Source organism: Xenopus tropicalis, chromosome 8, assembly GCF_000004195.4.
Source record: "Xenopus tropicalis strain Nigerian chromosome 8, UCB_Xtro_10.0, whole genome shotgun sequence".
Lineage (NCBI taxonomy): Eukaryota > Metazoa > Chordata > Amphibia > Anura > Pipidae > Xenopus > Xenopus tropicalis.
The window spans coordinates 99,537,223-99,563,138 of NC_030684.2; positions in this window are offsets into that span (position 1 = coordinate 99,537,223).

Below are 25,916 nucleotides of genomic sequence, written 5' to 3' on the forward strand. Positions count from 1 at the left end.
AAAACATATGAAAAAATCGCAAAGTACCGATCATTACGAAAAAAACGCAATCGGACTCCATTCGACCCGTTCGTGGGTAAGTAAATCAGCCCCTAAGGGGCAGATTTATGAAAAATCCACCCACTTACTATTCATTCATATGGAGGCATGAATAGAAAGTTGGTGAAATTTTATGTGGTGAGCTCTAATTTCACATTTCGATATTTCTGTCTGTATTCTTAGCCAGTTTCACAGCAGTTTGGAATAAGTGCAGCCAACTTTAATTAAAGTGTATGATAAGCACCCTCAGCATGATTAATGCTACAATCAGTCTCTATAAAAGAATCAGGAATAAGGGGAGTGCTTTTCATTATCATATTTCTAGATGCACTACTTATAACATTTAGATCATATTTTGGTTTTCAATAAGATTTAACCACTTAGAGGTAAACCAAGTCTACAATACACAATTTCCTCTTTGAAAGCTCACATTGTGCTGCTGTTTCATCATTATTAAGTTTGAAAAATTGTTTTCTATTGTTTCCAATTAGAAATATGTAAGGTTTTTACAATAACCAGGGCAAAATCTGAAACTAAAATAAAATTAAAACACAATAAAAGCAAATCAGCAGCCCACTGAGAAGCCCTCTGTATGGACAAATACTTTTTTCCCCCCAGCTGAAGCCATTGATAGACTCTAAGATAAGCAGCACCTCATAAAACAGAGGCTTAACAAAGAGTTATCTGGCTGATTCCTGACTAGATTTCATAATGGGTGGCTGTCCATTTAGCCCTGCACAAGAGTGGCTGAGTAAGCAGACAATATAGGATCATGTATGGCCAGCTCCAGCTTACTTCTGTTTACCTTGTTTCTCTTTAGTTATCTGCCCCCCTTTTTTAATATTCTGCATCCTGATTGGTCTCTAGGGCACCAGACAATGCAGTTGATGACATCATTACTAATAGCAATTACTACTAATGGCTACTGCCAAAAGAAAAATCCATCCCCCTTAATACAGTGCACCCTGGGCTTAAGTATTTCAAGTTTTCTTGGAACACAAAAAACTGTGCCATTTTATGAAACATTTATCTGACTCGCAAACTATCTGGGTCCCCCAATACATGACACCGCTCCTGTCACTGCTCTTTCCTACATGGTGCACTTCATCCATTTACAAACCTTTGTGCAATATCCAGTCTAGGCTTCTTTCTCCTCATAAGGCCCTACACCAGTGAGCCAACTTTGTGCAAATTACCTTACCTTCCATGATCCATCTGCCATTACCCTTAAGGTTGGAGACCAGGTTGTCAGGCTTTTGTGTTTATACCTTAAGTTTAATGGCCTGGGAAAGTGATCTCATGCTGTCCTGCTTTACCAAGATTTGTTCAATTAGCCGGCTCTGAAAGAATAAAGAAAAGCACAATATACAAATATGTAATTATATCTTTAACCACTAGATGGCAAACTGATACACCAGTTTATTCAACCATGCTTAAAATGCGAGGTTGTAAAGCAAGAACTACACATACCAGGGCATAAATATACTTTCCTCTTTTTATATACTATTAAAGAAGTCAGTAACTGTTCAGAATCTGTTGTTGTGTTGTATCTCTTTATATATGTTTTTTTGTTATGGATGCTGCATTTCCACTACCCATAATGGATTCTAGAAGCCAGCAGACCACAGCTTATTGATTTGATTAAATCAGTTTGATTTTGAAGTATAGACATGTGGTAAGATGCAGGTCCAGACTGGCAATCTGTGGGTTCTGCCAATGTAAAATGCCATAGACAGTCACTATTTAGAGGGCTGGTGCGAGACTGTTTGGGTCTCTGCCAGGGCCTTTTTGGATTCCAGTCCAGGTCAGGTAAAATGTAATGCCTATGAAGTGTGTTCCTCACTTGTTCAGTGTTTCCTTGGCAGAAAAAAAAAATTCTTTGTAGAATGGAGTTTCCATAGACTAAAAGAAAGGCCATGACTAAATTTTTTTAAAAGATTTTATTTTTCTCTGTTATAATAAATCCATATTGGTGACAAAACAATCCTCATAGCAATACTAGGCTCAGAGGCAAAACACAGTAATATAAAAGGAAAGCCGGTAGTGCTGACTTTTACAGTCACCTCCTCACAAAAGCAGATCATTATGATACCTTGAGATGAATGTTGCAGAAATGAATAAAAAAACATTTGAAGGCAGAGAGATCCCAAATACAAAGGTTTTGACTAAAGAAAATAAAAGTACAGAAAAATTAAGTCTGAAAAAAGACGGGCAACTTCAGCTAACAATAAAATGTCTTAAGCTGGCCATAAATGTTCTGACGAATGTTTAGTTATCAATCGTACATTTAAATGCAACGATCAAAAACTAACATTAAAATTGAAATTGTAGGATAATCAGAGGATGTTCTGAACATAAAATAATTGACAGACACCAATCATACAAAACTGACATCCCAGAAATGCATTGTAGGTCACCAAAGCATATTAGTAACATAGTAACATAGTAAGTTGGGTTGAAAAAAGACATACGTCCATCACGTTCAACCATAATGCCTATATAAAACCTGCCCAACTACTAGTTGATCCAGAGGAAGGCAAAAAACCCCATCTGAAGCCTCTCTAATTTGCTGCAGAGGGGAAAAAAATCCTTTCTGACTCCAAGATGGCAATCGGACCAGTCCCTGGATCAACTTGTACTAAGAGCTATCTCCCATAATCCTGTATTCCCTCTCTTGTACTGAGAGCTGTCTCCCATAACCCTGTATTCCCTCACTTGTACTGAGAGCTATCTCCCATAACCCTGTATTCCCTCACTTGTACTGAGAGCTATCTCCCATAACCCTGTATTCCCTCACTTGCTAAGAATCCATCCAGCCCCTTCTTAAAGCTATATAATGTATCAGCCAGTACGACTGATTCGGGGAGGGAATTCCACAACTTCACAGCTCTCACAGTAAAAAATCCTTTCCGAATATTTAAACGGAACCTCCCTTCTTCTAAATGGAGTGGGTGCCCTCGTGTCCGTTGGAAGGACCTACTGGTAAATAAAACATTAGAAAGGTTATTATATGATCCCTTTATATATTTATACATAGTTATCATGTCACCCCTTAAGCGCCTCTTCTCCAGCGTAAACAGACCCAACTTGGCCAGTCTTTCTTCATAACTGAGACTTTCCATACCCTTTACCAGCTTAGTTGCCCTTCTCTGGACCCTCTCTAACTCAATAATGTCCCGTTTGAGCACTGGAGACCAAAACTGAACAGCATATTCTAGATGGGGCCTTACCAGCGCTCTGTAAAGGGGAAGAATAACCCCCTCCTCCCGTGAATCTATACCTCTTTTAATACAGCTCAAAACCTTGTTTGCCCTTGCAGCTGCTGCCTGGCATTGTTTGCTACAGCCAAGTTTATTATCTACAAGGACTCCAAGGTCCTTCTCCATTAGGGATTTGCCTAGTGCAGTCCCATTAAGGGTATACGGGGCTTGCATATTTTTACATCCCAGGTGCATGACCTTACATTTATCCACATTAAATCTCATCTGCCACTTAGCTGCCCAGATTGCCAGTTGGTCAAGATCCTGCTGCAAGGATGCCACATCCTGGATAGAATTGACTGGTCTGCAGAGTTGTGTGTCATCTGCAAACACTGATACATTACTCATAATACCCTCCCCTAAGTCATTTATGAACAAGTTAAACAAAAGTGGACCCAGTATAGAACCCTGAGGGACCCCACTGAGAACCTTATTCCAAGTAGAGAATGTACCATTAACAACCACCCTCTGTACCCGATCCTGTAGCCAGTTTTCTATCCATGTGTAAACGACTTCACTAAGACCAATAGACCTTAGTTTAGAAAGCAGTCGTTTGTGGGGAACGGTATCAAACGCTTTGGCAAAATCCAAATAGATTATATCTACTGCATCCCCACTGTCCAGCTTCTTACTTACCTCATCATAAAAAGCAATTAAATTGGTCTGACATGACCTGTCCTTCATAAAGCCATGCTGATTACTGCTCATAATGGCATTCTCCACTACAGAATTTTGTATGTGATCCCTTAACAAGCTTTCAAATAACTTGCCCACCACGGATGTCAAACTTACAGGCCTATAATTGCCAGGCTGAGATCTTACTCCCTTTTTAAATATAGGAATGACATTCGCCTTCTTCCAATCAGTAGGTACCATACCTGATGAAAGCGAGTCTGAAAATATCAGAAACAAGGGCCACTGTAATTCTGCCCCTAGCTCTCTCAGTACCCGAGGGTGTATTCCATCTGGCCCAGGTGCCTTGTTTACATTTATCTTGCGTAACCCTTTAAGCACCATATCCTGTGTCAACTACTGTGTAGTTGGAGCTGAGGCAACAATGCAGCTATTGGGTGGGACTTGGCACTCTGGCTCCTCTACTGTATACACAGAAGAAAAGAACTGGTTAAGCACATCTGCCTTTTCTGTATCCGCTGTAACCATATTGTTACTATAACTCAATGGGGCCACACCCTAAACCTGTATCTTTTTACTATTAATATACTTAAAAAACTATATATTACAATATATTCACAGATTTTATTGTTGTCCGTTCTAAATTTTCTAACCTGTCTGATTAACTGAACGATTGTTTGCCATGGTATGTTAATTATCGGGACAATAATTCAGAGCCCACACACAGTCTGAAATTCTTTAATACGATTATATTGGCGTGTCTATGGCCAGCTTTATTCTTGTACAATGCCATTTTCATATCTAGAGTTTTACAACAGGCAGTTACAAGTTACACTCTAGTAGTCAACATGTGAAATATCAAATGAAACCTTTTGTGTAGCACCCATTTCTAGTGCAGGTATGGGATCCCTTATTCGGATACCCTTTACCCAAAATGCTCAGAATTACAGGAAGGCCATCTCCCATTTGGTCCATGTCAAGCAAATAATTCTAATTTATTTAATTTCCCTTTTCTCTGTAATAATAAAACAGTTTCTTGTGTTTAATGTTTAAATGATTTTTAGCAGACTTAAGGTATGGTGAATCAAATTATGGAAAGATCCCTTATCTTAGCATTCTGCATAACAGATCCCATATCTGTATACAGTCTTTTTTAAACAGACCATGAACATTTATGCATTTAAAGCATTTAGCTGAGTAGTGATTTACAATATGCACTATTTATCTCTTTCACAGCTTTTAGTTGTTTGTTAAACTTTTTTTCCTTTTACATTATTCACGAGATATAATGTACTGAACATTCAGCTACTGTATATCATAACCAGAAAAAATCTGTCAAGTTGGCAAGTTATAGTCAATTTTAAATAAATAAGATGTGATTCTCACTATACAAGACAAGATTATGTGTAAGAAATTCACTGGAAAAAGTGCATTTATTAGATGGGACAAGAACATTGGTATTCCCAAAATTTAATTTAACACCCTGTCCTATAATTAATGCATATAAAATCCCCATTTAAGATAGAATACTGTTTTTCAAGTATAAGAGATTAAATTAAATTTAGTCATATGAATTTAAGAGAATGTTGCATTTCCCGTTTATGAGGATAATCTTAATTACTGTATCTCAAACATTTTGCATTATTTACACTCTTTTCTTGATGTGGTCTGCAAGGAACTGCATGTGATCTGATTGCTGACGTGGGGACCAAACAATTGGATCAGTACAATTAAGTCCACCATGTGAGTAAGTCAACTGTCAATGGCAGTCCTATAAAAATAATAGAGGAGAAGAAGAAGGTGTAGAGGACTGATATTATAGTTACCTTTTATGTTTACAGACAGTAACGTTTATAGATAGCTATGTGTTGTGTTCTAAATCGCAGTTAGTATGGGAAACTGTTTCCTGATTCTGTATAAAAGTGTACTCCTGGCAGTTCCATAAGTGAAAGGGAGGATAATTGTTCTGTAATATAAAAGGGAGAAGCTAACAAGGCTTGCTCTCTTTCTTCTTGGATTCCACCTGATCAAGAAGATTGGAACTTAGGCAGGTAGAGGTAGGCCCAGTAGGGGAAGTTAGCTGTGAAGATTTCTCACAACTAGGAGTGAGAGCTAGGTTCAGGGTATTTAGTGAGCAGCCTGATGCTCCTATGAGGAAAGCAGAATGATTAGAGTCCTGGGTGTACTACCCTTAGGATAGGGACTTGAGTTTACAGACTTAGGGGTAGATGCACCCGGGCCTGAAGCTTGGGGTTGACATTTGCAAGTTGATTATTTGTTGACATTTGTGCTGTATCATCTGTGCCCATTGCCCTGTGCCTATTTGTTTGAACAACCACTGGCGCCCATTTATTCATATCACCTAAGAATTATAGTTCTGGAACATGCTTTCTTTAACATTACACAAGGGCCTACTCCTAAGATTTAGGGGGCCATTTACTAACAGTTGGATTTTTTTTCCTGATTTACATTTTTTAGTGCTAAAAGTCACAACTTTTCCAAGATTTACTATTTAACAAAACTTCTAAAATCCAAATCCGACAATTTGCCAGCTAAAACTTGTTGAGATCATGTAGAAGTCAATGGCAGATGTCCCTTTTCTTCCCTGGATCCCTGGCGGATCCTTTTTTGCGTCTAAACTTCAGAGGTTTTTAGATATTTTACACGATTGTGAGACAAAATTGTCGCAGTTTTGCAACTTTTCCTGCACATACTTTGCTCAAACTTTTTAGTAAATGTCAGACATTCATGGTAATGAGTTTTAGTAAATCTGCCCTAAAGAGTCTATCATTCCACCATGTGTCCCTGCCTAAATTTGTAGCACATGATTGGTTAAAATTACAAAAGTAAAAACACTTTTGGGGTTAAGAAGTAAAAGCACAACCTGGGCAAATAGGAGGCTCATCTACCAAAACGTAAAAAAATATGTTAGTGTGAAAACCTGTGACAAAACACAATAAAAAAAAAAACTAGAACCAAATAGTTGTGTTCACATCTTGTCACAAAAACACTAGCATGCCAGCAAACATCACATTGTTCTTTTCAATGATGCTGAAAATCTCAAATGTTTTAACCAACTAGAAATGAAAGTTGTTAGAGACTATAACCATTAGTTTCTATAGAACCTTGTCAACGTTTACTTTCTTTATCTGGTGACTTTTCGTATTCTTTTCTTTAATATTACTAACCATTGGAGGTTTCTGAAAATACTTTGTGTTTTTTGACATGTTATATCTCAAACTGAGAAAACAGGTAAAATCATTTTTTTCAGATTTATTTTAATAAAACTAATCTTATTATTAGTTCTTTGAAAACTGTAGTACATTATAGCCAATGTGGGCAATTGGTGCTCAGTAGTAACAAAGACTGCCTTTTATTGGTACAAATTTTAATATTGCCTTTATTTTCTTGTTGTGTTTCTTATATAATCATCACTCTGCATGTGACCTGAAGCATCTGCTGTTTACTCCTCAACAAATGCATTTCTCACCCTTAATTGTATCAAACTGTAAATTGATTAAAGGGATTAAAGTCAGCTTCTGGTGACAACAATTATAGAGTCATCAGTATACAAGAATTAATCATAAACATACAGTAAATGCTTTTCTTGAACATGTCATTTATAAGTGAGATCAGTTCATAACTAAGATTATAACTATAAAGGGCATTTAAATTTAACAGTGTTTTCTCCGAATCACCAAGACCAGGACCTGTTTTTCTTGTTATGTTCCTGCCATGGCCTTCTCCTATCTCACCATGGATCATAGCTTTTTTTTCAGCAACGCTAAGCCAATCTGAACATGATTTACCTTGAATTTTTTTCCAGGCAAACCACCTTGCTACTGTATATACCTTTGTTTTTTATACTTTTCTAGTTTGTTTAAGAGTTTTTACATTTTTTTAAATTTTTTATTTGACTTTTTTCCTTTTTTAAAAAAAAAACGAAAAAAAGTTCTTGGCTACAAGTCTTATTGAACATATTTACAAGAGAAAAGACTGAATACCTCATAGGCCCAGGCCAGTTTACTGAGATACTAGGAAGTGTACCAGCTTTATGCAACTTATTATCTCTGCCTAGATACAAACTTACAGACCTACTAAGCTATTCCATATATTACGTGTTTATTTTTACATATCTGTTGATAATAAGGCTAATAGGTAATGCTAATCTTTACTGTATACTGGGGACGGAAATAACAATAGTGACACATAACGTCAAAGACCTTAATTTTCCCACTAAACGCAAGCTTGTGGCCTTATATTATCTTAAGTCACATACTGATATTGTTGCTCTTCAAGAAACACATTGGTCAACAAGGCCTATCCCCATACTTACGCAATAAGTTTCCTCAAAATATTTGCTGCAACTTATGAGACAAAAAAACGTGGATTGTCCATAGCATTCCGTCCTCATGTTCACTTTACACCTGAGAAGGTTATACTAGACCCCGACAGCAGATATCTGCTACTATATGGTTCTATTCAGGGTAAACCCTATACGTTTATGAACATATATGCACCATCTGTAGGGGTACATCTGTTTTTCATAAGAATATTTTCACTACTACAAAAGCACGTGCAAGGCACAGTAATTCTCCAAGGGGACTTTAACCTAGATATGAATCCTTCTATAGACCATAAGAGTACTGTTAATTCAACATCCGCAATTGCCCCAAAATATCTTAAAAAATCCCTTCAGGAGCTGGCTTTGATTGACACTTGGAGGCTGTTTCAGCGCCCCATAATTCTTATTAACAGATTGATTATGCTTTCATTTCTTAAACAACATACCCCAATCTCACTAACTCCCACATTAACACACATTTCCACATTTCACCATTGGCGGATTGTTTCGTGAAACGGATGAAAAAAAACGCTGGGGAAAAATTTGCTGCGTGTCCAAAAATTGACGCCCGCGTCAAAAGAATAGTTGCGCATCAAAAAAGAATAGCCGCGGGTGACAAAAGAATAGCAGCGGGCGACAAAAGAATAGTTGCGGACGACATTTTTTTTTGACGCGCAACATTTTTGCCGTTTCGCGAATCTTTTGAAAGATTCGCAAATTTTTTGGCAAAGCAAAACGGGACAGATTTGCTCATCACTAGAGGCCATTTTAGCAGACCCCAAACTGTGCTGTAAAATTGCATATGCTATTGAAAACTACTGGCTTGATAACCTAGATGAAGATTTATCTATGACCACGTTATGGGCAACACATAAAGCTACTCTCCGTGGCACTCTTATCAGCATAGCTACACATAGAAAGCAGGAATATCTTAAACAGATTTCCAGCCATGAAAATAAGATTTCAGATTTAGAACAGCGCCATAAATGTACCCTGGACCCAAATACTTTAGCCACCCTAACTAAAGCTCATCAGAACTTAACCTCTTTCCTACATCAAAAAGTTGATAAATCCCTTTAGCGAACGCAACATAAATTTAGACTTAAGGCCAAACCAGACCGTCTACTAGCCAGAAAACTCCATCAAATACAAGGGTTTCAACCTATTTTAGCTATTTGGAAAACACTAGTTAAAAATCCCCCAGATATCCTAACCACGTTTCACGTTAGACAAAATGCAGATGCTACTCGCATATTGATTAATATTATTATTGTAGGGACCCCAAAGAATTGGGCCCCTCCAGGATTAGTTCCCCTTTAGACAGGCACCATGAGGGTGGCCTTATGAGATTTGGACACCTAAAGGTGGTCCTGGGTGTTTATGTGTGAAAAGGGAGTTTCCCTGCAAGTTAACAGCCACCACTAGATGTCGCTGTGCTAAAAGTATAAAAAGGGCTGACACCCAGTTTCAGCAGGTCTTCGTCCTGGGACTGCTTCTTGTAAAGAAGCGTATAACAGGCTTGTGTTCTAGTACAGGAGGTACTGTAACAGGTCACTCTAGGAGTGACAGGCAGGCTAGAGAGAACGGGCAGTGATAGCCCCGACAGGAGAGAGAGGGGTTAAGACCCCCCAGCACTCATGGCTGGAGTTAAGGGCCTGTAGTGTGTAGTAAGAGGAGCCAAGTCAGCACCTGGGAGTGTTCCCAGTGAAGGGGCCCTACGCGTGGACCGGGGTGAGTTCCTAGGTGGAAGCATCCGGCGGGAGTACCGGGGGTAGCCCAAAGAGAGAGTGTGTGACTTGAGCCGTCTGTGTGACATCCTCTGAAGTGTTCTGCCTGCATCAATAAACAAGTTCATCTGGTTCACCATTTTAACCAGTGTCTTGGTGGTTCATATACTGAGGATCCTCAACTGCCTGGTAAGCAGCTACCCCAAGGGAGGGGCAAGGTACCGGGAGTTGCTGGGAGTCCGGGTCCAAGGAGGACCTCATAGAGTTTTCCCAGGGAGGAGACATATAGTTCTACCTATACCTACCCTGGGTGGAGGCACGCCATTCATTTATATTACACCTGTCCCCCATAATAAGCGGGGGCTCAGGGCTCCTGTTGCGCCACACGCAGGTGATTGCGTGTTAAAAGTACAGCCGTAGCCAAAATAGGGTTACATTATATAATATTATTATATACCACTAAATCCCCCTTACTACTTCTTTTGCTTGATATACATAAAACATTTGACTCACTATCCTGGCCATATCTTTTTACACTCTCTCTAAAAACAATATCCCAGAACCCTTTCTAGATGCCCTCTGAGGTCTTTGAAATCCCATAGCTTGCATAAAATTTCTTGGTTATCAATCAGCTAACATTCCTATCTTAAGGGGTACTCGGTATGGGTGTCAGTTATCCCCACTTCTTTTCTCCTTAGCCATAGAACCCCTAGCCCAACTGATCCCCTTAGATAACAATATCTCAGGGTATAAAAAACAGCATCAGGCATCTCAGGCTTGCAAGTTAGCATCTCTAAAACTGAAAACCTTGCCTATCAACATACCCAAAGCTCAGCTTAAATTTTTGGAAATGAACTTCCCATTTCACTGGAGAAGGAAATCAGTAGCCTACTTAGGGATCAAGATTACTAAATTATACAACACTCTGTACAATAACAACTTTCCATCTCTTATTAAATCCCTTTGTAAGATGTTAGAAAATTCGTCCAAATATTCTATCTCTTGGCTAAGCCGCATTGCAGTTACTCAAATGGTTTTTCTACCTAAGTTACTATATACCTTTAGAGCCCTTCCCATTCATATTAGCACAGTAGAGTTGTCTCGGATACAAAGAATGGTCAGGAAGTTTATTTGGGATAATAAATTCCATATAATAAATAAGATTATCATATATTGATCTTATAAGCAAGGTGGACTGAAAGTTCCAAATTTACTATCTTATTATAAAGCAGCCAGAGCCGCCCAGCTTATACAGTGGCACCACCCCTGTAGCCCTCTCAGATGGGTTGAATTTGAAAACATAAGCCTCTATCCCCTAAAAGTCTCTTCTTTGTTATGGGCAAACCCGCAAGTATAAACTGTACACTATTACAAACCCTATCATTAAATTTCATCTCCGCTTATGGGCTTCTGTGAAACACAAATTAGTCCCCCATACCTCATGCAGCCATCTACAACCCCTAGTTGGCAATCCGGACTTTGTTCCAGGGCTAAGCCATACAACTTTTAAATGGTGGATTTATATTCCTAAATAATTTACTAACCCCTAGGGGATTAAAATCCCTATCTTTGCTACAGGAATTTTGGGTAATTTATCTCTCCACTGAAAAGACTGACTGGCTCACACTCTTCTTTTAGCCAATTTACACTTTTGTATTAATTTCTAAATAAAGACTGTATATTGTCACTACCAACTAACTTTTTTTTATTTTATGCTTTCCTATTGTTTTATTTAAAAAAAAAAAAAAAAAAAAAAAAAATATATATATATATATATATATATATATATATATATATATATAAGAAAAGCTCAGTATTTGTATTCTACTGTACTGATACTGTATTTTGGTGCACTGTTTGAAAAATTAACAGTGCCTGGAATATAACTTGTGTTTTTACAAATAATATAAGAATCTAAACTATATAAGAATAGTCAAAGTTGCCATTGTCTGAGAACCATGTTTTGGGAATTAAAAGGGGGAACACATTCTAATATACAATTATTACAACCAAAAATTTTTTCTCTTAAAATGTTTTGGCAACAACGATTCAAAGTAACATTTAAATGTTATGTACTGTAGAGAAAGGCTTACTCTTTATCTGAAGTAAATATTTAACTATAGTTTGTCACCTAAATGTTAAATCACTTCTGCTAAGATATCATTATCACGATTAGGAATAAGGAGCTCGTTTTTTAAAAGAGAACACATAGGCTCTATTGTTTCTAAGTAAAATTCGGATTAGGATATTTATTTATGGTCGATGTAAATCGATTTAACAGTGTTTTTTATTTGTTAAAATATGTAAATTATAGACTTTAGTTGTAACGCAACCAAAATCTATAAGTCAAGTTGAGCTGGAGTTTTGTGCCCTTATAACACAGGTTAGTCACATAACCTCTGTTACTTCTTTGTAATATCCTAAGAATGTACAGCCATTCAGTTCTATAAACCTCTATAACTGAAAGCATTGTGATAAAGTATATTATATGTGGAAGACATTTGAAAACTGTAAACCATAATTTGCAATAATGTAACAGCACAATCATAACTGCTGCAACCTGTATTGTGGACAGACCGGATACATGCCTGTCCAAAAAAGTTAAGATAATAAAAGGGTGTTTCCTGTAACACACCTATTAAGTAAAGAACATGTATGTTGAAAAATACAGGCAGAAATCAGATATATATATGTATAAAGTCTTATTAGACCAGCAAACCATTACTAAAACTTTATGCCTTTATTAAGCATATCACACAAACAATTTATATATATTATATATATTATATACACACATATATATATATATATTGTTTTGTGTGTGGTGCTTTCTAGTGAGTACAACCATGGATGGAGACACAATACTAACTGGGGCTTGTCTACCAACCCATTTGTCACCCGTGATAGCAGTGATCTATCGCGGGCAACTGAACTGCTCTGTAGGTCCTTAGCCTTAGGGCTGTGGCAGACGGGGAGATTAGTTCCCCGTGACAAATCTCCCTTTTCGCAGGCGACTAATCTCTCCGATATGCCATCCCACTGGCTTGAATGTAAATCGCCGGTGGGATGGCATATGCGGCGCCGCGATTTCCCGAAATCACGGAAGTTTCCTCTCAAGGCAACTTCCACGATTTTGTGGTGAAGACATATGGAGCTACTAGTTGCAGCTACTTGGCATAGCTACTAAAATAGACATTGCTGACCATTCACTAATAACGTGTGTTTTAGCTGAGGCAATTCTCAGTATTGCCTTTTTCAAGGTATTTTATGGCGTTTAGTAGCTGTGAAAAAGTAGCTGCTACTAGTAGCTCTGTGTGTCTTCACACTTAGTAGCAACAAAAGCATGCTTGATAAAGGGGTCACTTTGCCCCGAAACGTTGCACCTCTGCAATAAAGACTTTTCAAGGGCTTGTCCCGTTTGCAGCTCTGAGTGCCAGTGCTTTTGTTGCTACTTGTATTTTGGGAAGTCAGGTTTGTCTTGTAACAGTAAATTTCTCTGTGTAAGTAATTTAAATAAAGAATCAATGCTGCAATGGGTCACCACAGAGTAAAACTCATGTCCAAATTTAAATAAGGTTATTAATGAAAGGTGTCATTAGGTGATTTTTTATTATCTAACTTTATATAGTCCTGACAGTTAAAGATACTTAATATTGTCCTTATCATTTTCTGTAGTGTCTTGTGTAAGACACATTTTAGGGCCAATCTCCAATTCCTTGTATCTGCACTCAGGTTGACGCTGTGCCCATCAGTGCAGGTAGACACAGGAGCATCTCCACCTGCGTTTTGTAGGCAGGCAAAGAGAAGTGGACCGTAAGTTTAGTGGCATATTTATTAATATTGGGGATCTGATTGGCAACCAATGAGATCTTTGCTTTTGTATTCTAAGTTGTAGATGATCACCAGTGTTAACAAACATCACCAGTAATGTTTGTTAACAAATACACCCCTATGTGTGCTTTTGCCCTTACACATACACTACAGTATATGGCTGACCTAAAAAAACAAGTACCATCTAATAGATCAGATCCACCTATCAAGCAATTAACACACAATAAATCAAGCACTACAGTGTACTAATACTTTTACTCACAATTAGGTCATTACTTGTTAAGTTTAATAGAATTCTGTCATATAAGTCACTCAGAGAACTTGAATTCCATTTGTGTGGGTAAGTCAAACATAGAGCGGTTCCACTGTAGGTTCACCATCCCCTTTACAACTTCTTCAATTTGGAGTTCTCCTTCTCTTTAGGGACATTTCAGCATGACACATATACAACCTGGGCTGCAATTGTATCCTAGTGTAAAAGCCAGAAACATGAAGGTCAGTAGTAGAAATGTGTGGTCCAGATATGCATGTACTGGACCTACACCACAAGGAGGTAATCCATAGTCAAATCTTGGGAGATCCGACGAACAGGCATGAACAAAAGAAAAGAATAATTTATTACAAAATAATATCAGGTAAAGGTATGTGATCCCTTATCTGGAAACCAGTTATCCAGAAAGTTCCAAATTACGGAAAGGCCATCTACCATAGACTCCATTATAAGCAAATAATTCTAATTTTTGAAAATGATTTCCTTTTTCTCTGTAATAATAAAACAGTACCTTGTACTTGATCCCAACTAAGATATAATTAACCCTTATTTGAGGCAAAACAAGCCTATTGGGTTTATTTAATATTTAAATGATTTTTATCAGACTTAAGTTATGAAGATCCAAATTATGGAAAGAACCCTTATCCAGAAAACCCCAGCATTCTGGATAATAGGTCCAATATCTGTACAAATTTAGCCTATTTTGTGCTATAGTATCTGTTTCTGCTTCACATTGGGAGATGGATATTCTATAAGTCATCCCTCCATTTTGGGGTTATGTAATAAAAGGTAATAAAAAGTTTGCCCAGTAGCAGTAATCTATAGCAACCAATTAGCAGCTAGCATTTTCTGTTCACCTGTTTAAAATGCAACATCTTGTTGGTTGCTATGGGTTGCATAGTGCCTTTTATTACATATAGGGTAGACTTCAAGTGCAGGCCTTGCACCCCCAACCCCTAGCTAGGCAATCTCATATCCCAGCAAGTCTTTGTGGCCCCAGATAGGGTACTACTGCCCAGTGGCGGGTGCAGCTAAGTATAGTTATGTTCCTGCTGCTGCCTGCACAAGCTGGGGCTAAATGCACTTGCCTGGTAGATAAAAGCTTCCTAGGAGGGGAGTCCAAATAACAATGCTCCAACATAAGTTCTATTAAGGTATGGCAAATTCAGAATATACAACCAATATATAATTCAGAGAAACACTGTAGTTCAGAGATCAATGATAATGTAAAAACTCTGCACAGCAATATACACACTTTTAACATGAGGGAAATGGTTAGCTAAATGGAAATAAGCACTATGTAGGGTACTACTCAATGTATTTATTTAATTTATTATTTATTTATTTATTTTAAGCAGAAAGGTTTTTGAGCAAATAAAAAGACAGATTTCTAAACAGTGACCAATAGAGGAGATGACAATGACTTCACTAAATAACTCAGGGAAGTATTTTCTGTTACAGCATTTTGGATAGTGCCATCTGGACTCTGTTTACAAGATTCTGGGCACAATGGTGCTCTGTTGTTTCAAACAAAACTGTAGTGTATTTTTTGCAGAGAGGTTCCAAAAAAAAAGTATAGCCCCTGCCTTTTTCTTTGACCATGAGCAAACCTTACTTTGGAAGATTATTCGCTTTCATCCTACCTTATTGCCACCTTTTCCCACTACTACTCTTGCACGCCTTAAAGTTAATGTCCCACGGTGGGTTTGTTGTCTTTCTGCATCTGGTCACAAGAAAGGCCAAACTACAAAGTATACAGTTGTAGCCCACTTCTGCTACTGAAGGAAATCCTGCACAGATTTCCTTCTTTTTGGCGCTTCAGGAGTCCTGTGCCGATATTTATGGCACTTCCCGCTGTCCCGGATTCACTGTTAGATGTCCCGCTTCTCAGCATTGCCATTTAATTGATCGCTGTGCCTGCTCTGCTCCAGGAATAAAGGCCGCCCCCTTTACTCTTGAATCTCCCCTGCTACCTCAAGCTCACAGGTTTACCTTGATGTTTAATTGTCCTGGGAGGAGCATTTGTGACAGGCAAGGGTCAACAATCTGCATTGGCTCCACATCCCTCTCCTGCTCAGTGGGTCAGGGGCTGAGGGTGCCTCTGTCTTTTATCAGGCAGAAGAGGCTGCTGCCTTTATTTGTGTGCTGGGCAGTTTCACCTTTCCACCCCTAACATATATCTCTCACTCCTGGGAATCTCTGGCAGAGCACAGCATGCAGGGGAAGACAGAGGTATCGCTTGTTCATAAAATATAGCAGACATTTAAAAGAGGCCCTTATAAGTCTGGGAACCTTAGGCCTTGTTAATATGACAAGAAATTCTAGTGGTACATTAATATTGTTTTGCTTTCAACTAATTAAGAATGGAAGGAAATAACATAGATTTATGTACCACTGGAATTGGCCCTGTTTATAACTTTGGAAAATGCACAGAACTGTTGGCATGTCTGAAGTTGATATGCCCTTTATCAGTTTCATTTAGTAATTTTACTGGCATGTCTGGGGTTAATATGCCCTTTATCAATTTAATGTAGTCATACTGGCACCTTTGAAGTTAATATGTCCTTTATTCTTTTTATTTAGTGATTATACAGGCACATCTGGGGCATGTAAAGTGGGTGTGGCATGTGGGGAGTGGTCACAAAGCAGGCGTGGCCAAAACATTTTTGCCGCACTATCAGCGTCATATATTTTTGTCCCTCTTTCTCTTAATGAAATATTGGGAGGTATGCTATAGGGAGCTCCAATAAAGGGGCCATTTCCAAATATAGGATTTATTTTTAGCCCAAAGCGAAACCAGCACCGTATATTATTCATAATTGCCTACAAAATTAGGGTTTTTCCCATTTATCCTATATGTCTCCTTTAAAGGGCACCTATCACAGGAAATGTATTTTTCTCATGAGAGGTGCCAAATAAATACTGTTTTGTTCGAGTGCTATGTTGCCCACTAATGATAGGCCAATCTGTCCCGTTTTCCAAAACTGCTGAAAAATTCACATAACAGTGACTGCATTACTGCTGCAACCGCAACTTTTTTTGACGTGACTGCAACTTTTCCCTCCCTAGGTGAATTTTTGTCACAGCAAATTATTGCGGCAGTTGAAAAAATTCACCAATGGCGAAATGTGGAATTTCGCAGAGAATCCATGCCCACAGCAGGAAGGAGCCCCAGGTGAAGGGCCATTTTGGGACTCAAAAAATACAAACCAAGGAGAGTCCCAGCTCTTTCATTATACAAATGCACGAGATGTCACACGAGATGTCGCATACATACATGTGGCTGCTTCCGGTGCGGGTGGCATAACACTCATTAGGGGACAAAATAGTATTTTGTTTCCAGGCCCGGATTTGTGGAAAGGCCACAAAGGCCCAGGCCTAGGGCAGCACAAGTTTAGGGGCGGCATGCCGCCCCGCCGCAACAGAATTTTTAAATTTGTCTCCCATACGGAGCAGTCGGGACCACTCCCCACTGCTCCGTATGGGAGTTTAAATGCGCAAATGCGCATGCGCACTCAGGGGGAGAGGGCGCCGCGCAATTGCACATGCGCACTCGCGGGGGTGGGGGCGGCCTCGGGGTGCCGCCAACTGAAATCCGGCCCTGTTTGTTTCCCACTGATGATGGTGGTGGGGTTGAAAAATTTTCCTATAATAAGTGCCCTTTAAGATAAAATGTACATATGTCATAAAACCATCTTAATACTTATTGTGGTTGTTGGACAAGGAAAGGTTAGAATACATTGGGGTGCTGAAAAGAAGTAATGGGGTCACATGGAGGCAACTAATAATACTCCTCTCAATTCTAAACTGCTTCTAAATTCCCTAATCTGTCTGTATGTGGGAAGAAACCAGAGTACTTGGAAAAAAGCCACAGGTAGAACATACAAACTTCTTGCAGATAATGCCAAAGCTAAAATCAAACTCAAAATCAAAATCAAAATGTATGAGCTACACACATGGCAACATAGAAAGTTAGGCTGAAAAAGATATACGTCCATCACGTTCAACCATAATGCCTATACACATAGTAAGGCATAAATAAAAAGGGATATCTATATGAGTATATCTCAAATGAGCAGATCTTTCGCCGATATGCCCATTTTGATGTGAGCAACATTGGGTCCCAACAACAAGGATACCGGCCATTCGAGCAAAGACCGCATCAATGAGCTGATGCGGTCATCACTCCAATGAGATATTTAAACCTGTCCGAACGATATCGATATACAGGCTCTCAACTCAGATTGAAAGAATTGGCAGCTAAAACCTGCCTGTGTATGGCCACCTTTAGCCATTAGTTACTCACAAAAAAAGTGTCTCATACCTATATATGCATTATATATTATAATTAAAATTATTTTTCCTTTCATCAAGACCTCTACACAGTCTGTAACTTGTGATGCAGGTTCATTAGATGAGTCCCCTAATCCACACGCACACATTATATGTGCCCTAACACACAGCCAGGGGCATTTTCATGCGAAAGTGTTATTGTTTTCCCCAGCCAGAGTGCAGGCACTATTAGCCCACACCTCCAGTGGGAGGACCAGTTTTATTATGGTAGGTGCCCTTTAAGTAAGAAGAAGGTTGTGTTTGCACAGCAGTGCTGGAGCCCAGAGACAAGGGACTGGCATTGGCGCTTTGGAAAAATAATGAAAAACTGTCTTTTCCAGCTCTTGAGCAGTCTGTCCCTGAGTGCTAGTTGTTGTAGCAGTCTGTCAGAGAATTCTTGCTGAATTATACATCAGTGTGTTTGTGCCCCACAACCTATATTTGGCACTTAATAGTGTTTTCTTATGCTCCATTGGCTAAAGCAGTATTGTTCTGAGGTGGAAGGGTTAACTGAATATATGTGCTGTCTATGTCAGGGCTGTGCAACTGGAGGCCCACGGGTCAGATGTGACCAAATGATTCTTATTGCCCCCAGTATGCTCAGGGGCATCATAGACTTCACTATATGAAATGATCATTTTAACTGAATATGGCCCACCAACATGCTGTTGCAAATGTAGCCCACTACATTTGATAAGTCGGACAGCACTGGGCTACATAAATATACAGTAATACAACTAACAAAGGCAGTGTCCCTTGGGCAATCATAGATCCACATGGGGAATTTGTTTTTATTCATATAGCAAAACTGACAAACAGCCACAAATGTATATATATACATTATAATACAGTCAATATAATTAGTGGGTAAAGATTTGTGGCAGTGTGTATAGGAGGTTCCCTGACATAAGTTATGGGAGTTCTATAAAATAAGTGACATATTATGTTACTGACACATCTCTCTGGATGCAGAAACACTTCCTGTTTCCCAAGATGCAATAGTTTATATTTACTGAGTAGTTTAATGACCAACAATGAAGCAGCCTGGCCATTGCCAGAATAATGAATGAGCTGCGCTGTTTCTACACCCACCTGCACCCTTACTAGAAGGAAACTGCCCCCCCCCATACATAACTTGTATATAACATTTCACCAGCTGAGGCCAAACCCCTTCCTACCCCTGAGGGTGATTATAACCCCCGTCTCTGCCCACTATTCAGGCCAAGGAAGGGACACCCTACCTGCTAAGGAGCCCTGGTTACACCAGATTTAGCAGCAGCAGGTAGATAACCCATGGTAGATGAATTGATGGATCATTCCAACAGAACAGTAAAGCAATGTTCTATGTACACAATGATCTGTGTAGGTACTGCTCATATAAGGGCAAACTAATGGCATATAAACCTCACTCATTAACAGGGTACATTTCCCCTTTAAGAGTGGCTCCTGCCTTACACTCAGTGACATCAGCGCTGTGACAGTTATTCAGTTGGTTGGCATTGTAGTGAGAGGTAAGTGATCTTCCCTTCTGAGAGATTATTTGGCAAAAAAACTTTATTTTATTCCAAAAAGAGTGGAAATATTGATAGTGCTGTGCCCCTGAGACTAGTGGGGGTTGGATTTTAGTTCATTTGGGCAGAATTCGTCTAAAATGGGCTTTGGAGATGACCTTAATGCTGGCTCTGGCTGAGGGACACAACCAATATTGACAGTTGGGGGGGATAGCAGCAAAACACACTCCCCCATAAAGTATAATTATCAATATAATCATTTGGGTTGCCATGTGCTGTACTGGGCAGTATTTATTTTTCTCTAGAAATGATGATTTTAGCACCTTGTACCCTCAAATGGCTGCCCTGCTTTGATGTATTAAGTGGTACTAAGGCAAAGCAATGGCAGTAGTCTAAAGGCTATTATATCCAGCAGAATTGCCTTGGTAAATACACAGTGTTAGAATATTCAATTATTATTCCATGAATATCCAATTTAGCGCCTATGTTCATAAATCCAGGAGCAGAAATGATTTCCCCTTTATGCCTATCTCCAACTGTCACTGTCACATTGATTACTATGGAAACACTGCGTGCTTTACTACTTCTATGTTTTGGAGCTGGGGTTAAATCCAACGCAGTGGTTTCTAAACTGGGGGGGGGTAGTTTCCTTAGGGAACCCAAAGTGGTTGGCTGGGGGGCAGGGCAACCCTGAAGGCGGGGCATCAGTAATGATGGGGCCCCATAATACTAATTTAGCAGATTCCTTCCCCCAAACTGCTGCCACTCTTACAGCTTTGAAGCTACACCCCCCAAAACTTGAATAGCATAATTATGAGGTCACCCCAATGAAACAGCAACATTTGTTGGATGACCTCAAAGTGGGAGGGGCCAACAACTGCCAATCAAATTTCACCCATTGACTTTAATGGGGAAATTGAAACTGCTGCCACACACAGCTTACAGATACACTCCCCAAACTTGAATCACATAGTCATGGGGTGAGCCTGAATGAAAATATGATGATTGTTGGATGCACAAAAGTGGACGGAGCTGTGAACAGCCAATCAGATTTTACCTATTGACTTGGCGGAAATTCAACCTGCTGCCATTCTCACAGTAATAACCCCAGGGTCCCCAAACTTTTCATGGTTGGTCACTAGGGGGCCGCAGTTTTTGTTTTGAAAAGTGGGCGGAGCCACCAACAGCCAATCAGATTTCACCTATTGATTTTAATTGGTTTGGTGCCAGGGTTCCCAAACTTTTTTTTTAAACTGGGCGGAGCCACTAGCAGCCAATCAGATTTTACCTATTGACTTTTAATGGGGAAATTCAACCTGCTGCCATTCTCACAGTATTAACCCCAGGGTCCCCAAACTTTTCACAGTTGGTCACTAGGAGACTGCAGTTTTAGTTTTGAAAAGTGGGCGGAGCCACCAACAGCCAATCAGATTCACCTATTGAATTTTATTGGTTTGATGCCAGGGTTCCCAAACTTTGCACAGTCACTGGGTGACTTCGTACTCAAGGTTAGAAAAAGGGGGCAGGGCCACCAAAGCCAATGACATTTCTTTCATTGTTTTCAGTGGGGAAATGTTAACTGCTGCCATTCTTTACATATTAATACTAAGGTCCCCAAACTTTGCAGTTCAAAAATAGGAAAAGTGGGTTGGGCCACTAACAGCCAATCAGATTTCATCCATTGAATTTTATTGGTTTAAATTTAAAATGCTGCCTTTCTCACACTTTTTATGCCAGGGTGCCCACTGTTTGTTACTGGGTGACTTCGACTCAAGGTTAGAAAAAGTGGGCGGGGTCACCAACCACCAATCACAATTTACCTATTGACTTTTATTGGTTTAAATTTAAACTGCTGCCGTTCTTTAACTATTAATCCTAGGGTCCCTAAATTTTGCAGAGTGTGTAACTGGGTAACTGCAGTTCCAGGTTAGAAAAAGGGGGTGGAGCCACCAACCGCCAATCAGATGTCACTCGTTGACTTTCAGTGGGGAAATTTAAATTGCTGCCATTCAGACACTAATAAAACCAGGGACCCCAAACTTTGCACAGTGGTTTTTACTATATAACTCTGGTCCAAGGTTAGAAAAAGTGGGCAGAACCAACAACACACTTCACATTTTTCAACCCAACATGAAGTTTGTTCTCAAACTTCCCTTTCTAGTTTACTAAATGCATTCTGTCTGAAGTTTATTTGCTCTTATATTATATTCTATGGTCTCTCTATCCAGATTGCTATACTGCTGAGCTACTGTACCTGCGGTTTGTGCGACCGGTGACTTTAATTGCTATTCCTGAGCGATTTTGTGGCTTCCCCTTTAGTTCGATCAATTCTATTCTGGTCTGAGCTTGGGAAAAACCACTTTCGACTGAGGGTCTCCCTTGGGTGCCCCGGCCTTGTGCCGGTCCTCAAGTGTGAGGAACCCCTCACTATACGAACCAGAGGAGTTTAACATCTGGCACTTCTGGTTCCAACGGCACCTTCTGGCACACATCTTTTAGAGGTAATGTTACTGATCTTTAACCATTTGTTATGTAGCAAGTCTGCCCAGAATACTATTTAATACTCATATAATGCCCCTTTGTATCACTTGCCTTTAGGTGGCTGTACTTTGAGGCAGCAGAATGCCAGAGGTAAAGGTAAGGAATAACTTTATTCTCTCATTTTAAGTAAAGGGAAAATGGATCTCTGCACTCATCTAAAGTGCTATTTCTCTCTCATTCATTCTCCTTGAGTGCTTGGTCTCATTATACACGATTTGACACCTTGCATCATTTTTATATATATATATATACTGTATGTCCTTTAATTTAATGGTAATGGCACTCAGGGTGCTTTAAAGGGTTTTGTTGCCAAGGAGCATTTGTAGATGGGGACAAATTGCTTAATATAACCCCCCAAACACTATGAATGGGAATTGCCTGCCAATGGCTGGTGCAGGTAAGTGACAGGCGTTAAGAAATTGTGAGCAATAAGTGTCCATTACAGGACCAGATGCTTACAGTCAATTCCCATGAAAAGTGTATCCTCTTACCCTACTATACACACTATACTAGTTAAAACCTCTTCCTCATTGCTTACTAGACACAATATCCTTATTACAGACTCTCCCTCTGATACCATCTTACCGTACTATCAGTATTTTCCTCTATTTTGTCCTCCTATACTTACTACTTATGTTACAGCTTTTACTGATAGCATCTTGCCATATTATATACACACACCATCCGACAGTCTTTCACCCAATATTGTCTTGCCTTACATTAAACTATCATAAATAAAGCACCCCATCTTTCAGTTACAAGTTGCCCTGAAATCATCTTGCCTTATTTTACTTTCTGTTATTATTATTTAGCACATATTTATAAAATGCCAACATATTCCAAAGTGTTGTACAATAGATGAGTGTATCCTGTGTATGAGTGTATACTGAATACAAATGGTAAATAGGGCCCTGCCCAAAAAAACTAAAACTAAAAAGTGCCACAGAAAAACGCTTTCTTTGAGACTATTTTGTATTACTTCTTACTATATACACTGTCCTCTTCCTTAGCAGCATATACTTAGCCTCTTCCCTGGCAGCATATACTTAGCCTCTTCCCTGGCAGCATATAGATCCATTGAGAATTGAGTGCCTAATGTTCTTTTACCTACAGGTGCTTTTCGCAGTCCTGGAGGACTATATTCATCAGCAGAGCTTCGATGAGGCCATTTATGGCTACTATGGTAAGTATTGCGCTTAAGATCAGTAACTTTGCTTTTTAGTAAGTCCTGTCCATGGCTGCTAATTCTCTGGCAAACAGTGAGATGACGGTGTATACAATAAGGGGCACGGTATTGTAATTACCAGGGGACCATGGGATGGGGGTGAGGCCCATGAATCTTTTACTTTGGGGAGGGGGACCAGAACAATGCTATTACCGCTGATGGGACAACTATATTAAAGGAGAGGTTATACACTATTTATCAATTACAGTCACTGGTAGTATCTAGCAAATCACACCCCTCCAATAATATGGGGATTAATTCTCCTTTAACTGAATAGTACACTGCAGTACATGACACCAGTATATGATGGTTTTATTTAACCCAAAATGTATTGGGAAAAGTGGAAACATGGCCACTGTCCTTGGCAAAGGCCTCTGTGCTGGTTTCTTATATGTGACTGGTTCCCTCTGTTAGCTCAGTGTTTAATGGCAATGTGTTTCCCTGCAGAACATCAATACATTCGAAGATTTCCGGACATCGACGACTGGTAAGTAACATGAAAATGATCTCATCAATTATCTTACCTTTCCCAGATTAGATTGTAAGCTCTTTGGGAAAATTAAAAAGAGCAAATCCTCTAATTTTGCCTTGATTTTTCTTTTTCATCTTTTCCTAAAACTATTATTTTGCCTAAAATGTTTATTTTTTAGATAATTGGGATCTCCATACCTTAAGTCTACTAAAAAATCAATAAAAAATTAATTAAACCCAATAGGATTGTTTTGCATCCAATAAGGATTATTTATATCTTGGTTGGGATCAATTACAAGGTACTGTTTTATTACTACAGAGAAAAAGGAAATCAGTTTAAAAATTCTGATTTATTTGATTAAAATGGAGTCTACGGGAGACGGGCATTCCGTAATTCGGAGCTTTCTGGATAACAGGTTTCTGGATAAGGGATCCCATACCTGTACTCATTTTTATACTGTTTTGGATCATTCAGACCTGGTTACAAAGAATAGGCAGCTCCTAAACAGACACAGATGACATTTGACTCTGCACCCCACAATGCATTGTGGCACATTTTGTCTTTGCCCCATATTGTATCTGTTAAAATGAATAAGTGCACGTACAGTATAAATACAGTGAAATAGTAGGTAGGAAGTGTCACTAATGATCTGTTGGGATTTTGCTTTTTAGGGATCATTTCATCAATCAATATTATATTGATTATGATGTTGAACATCTGAGGGACATGGCCCACTTCATTGTAATGGATGCCTATAGGGTAAGGAATCCAAAGGAGACGTTTAGATAAACAGAGAAGAAAATTCAATTGCAAATATTTTGTGTGACTCTAAATGATGAAATGGGGAAAATTACATTAAAAACAGGGAATAACATGAGCAAATCCAGACCCTCACTGTACACAACTAAAGCTATTCCCATTATGCAGTTTAAAGGATAATGGGTTTCAATATACCCCTGTGCCAGTGTGTACAAAGTTAATATGGGTGAGCAGAAACTAATAAGAAAGGAGAATGTGTGAGTTTTGGCTACTGTGTCCTGTAAACCAGGAGTAGCTGAAAAATGCAGAAGGCCAAGCCACCCTTTAAATAATTGCCACTTGTGGCTAATAGTAAAACTAAAGCAAAATTGCTTTATAGGTCTGATTTCAAGGGGAACGGCTATGATGTACAGATCCCTTTCTCAAATTGGTACCTTCCTTTATGTTACAGAAACAACTTGAGGAGCTGGAGATCACGCTTTATGGCATCCATAAAGTCCTGGCTTTGTCGGAAGTAAGTATCATTAATATTATATTTGTTATTATTAGTGAGGTTATTTATTGTATCAACTGTAACCCTATTATTATAATTTGGGAGTTTATTACTCACCATATCCCCAGCAACAGCCCTTAATAATATTATCAGTGCTATTCTTTTATGCCCTCTAAGTACTAATACTGTGCCGCTGTTACAAATCAGCATAGTTTAATGCAGAGTCTTGTCTCTCACAGGAGGAGCATGATGTGGAGCATATTCTGGCCCAATATGAAGAGACGCAGCAAGCCCGGCGAGTAAGTCCTATTCTCTAATTTGCAATGTAATGCAGTAACTACTAACACCATTGTTAAATGCATATATAAAAGTAACTTCTTTCTCACCCCCTTGCTCACAGGTTGTGGGATCTAGACTCGAAGGCTTGCATAATAAGATTGTGGCAAGGCAGAAGGAGCTGGAGGAAGCTGCTAAGTA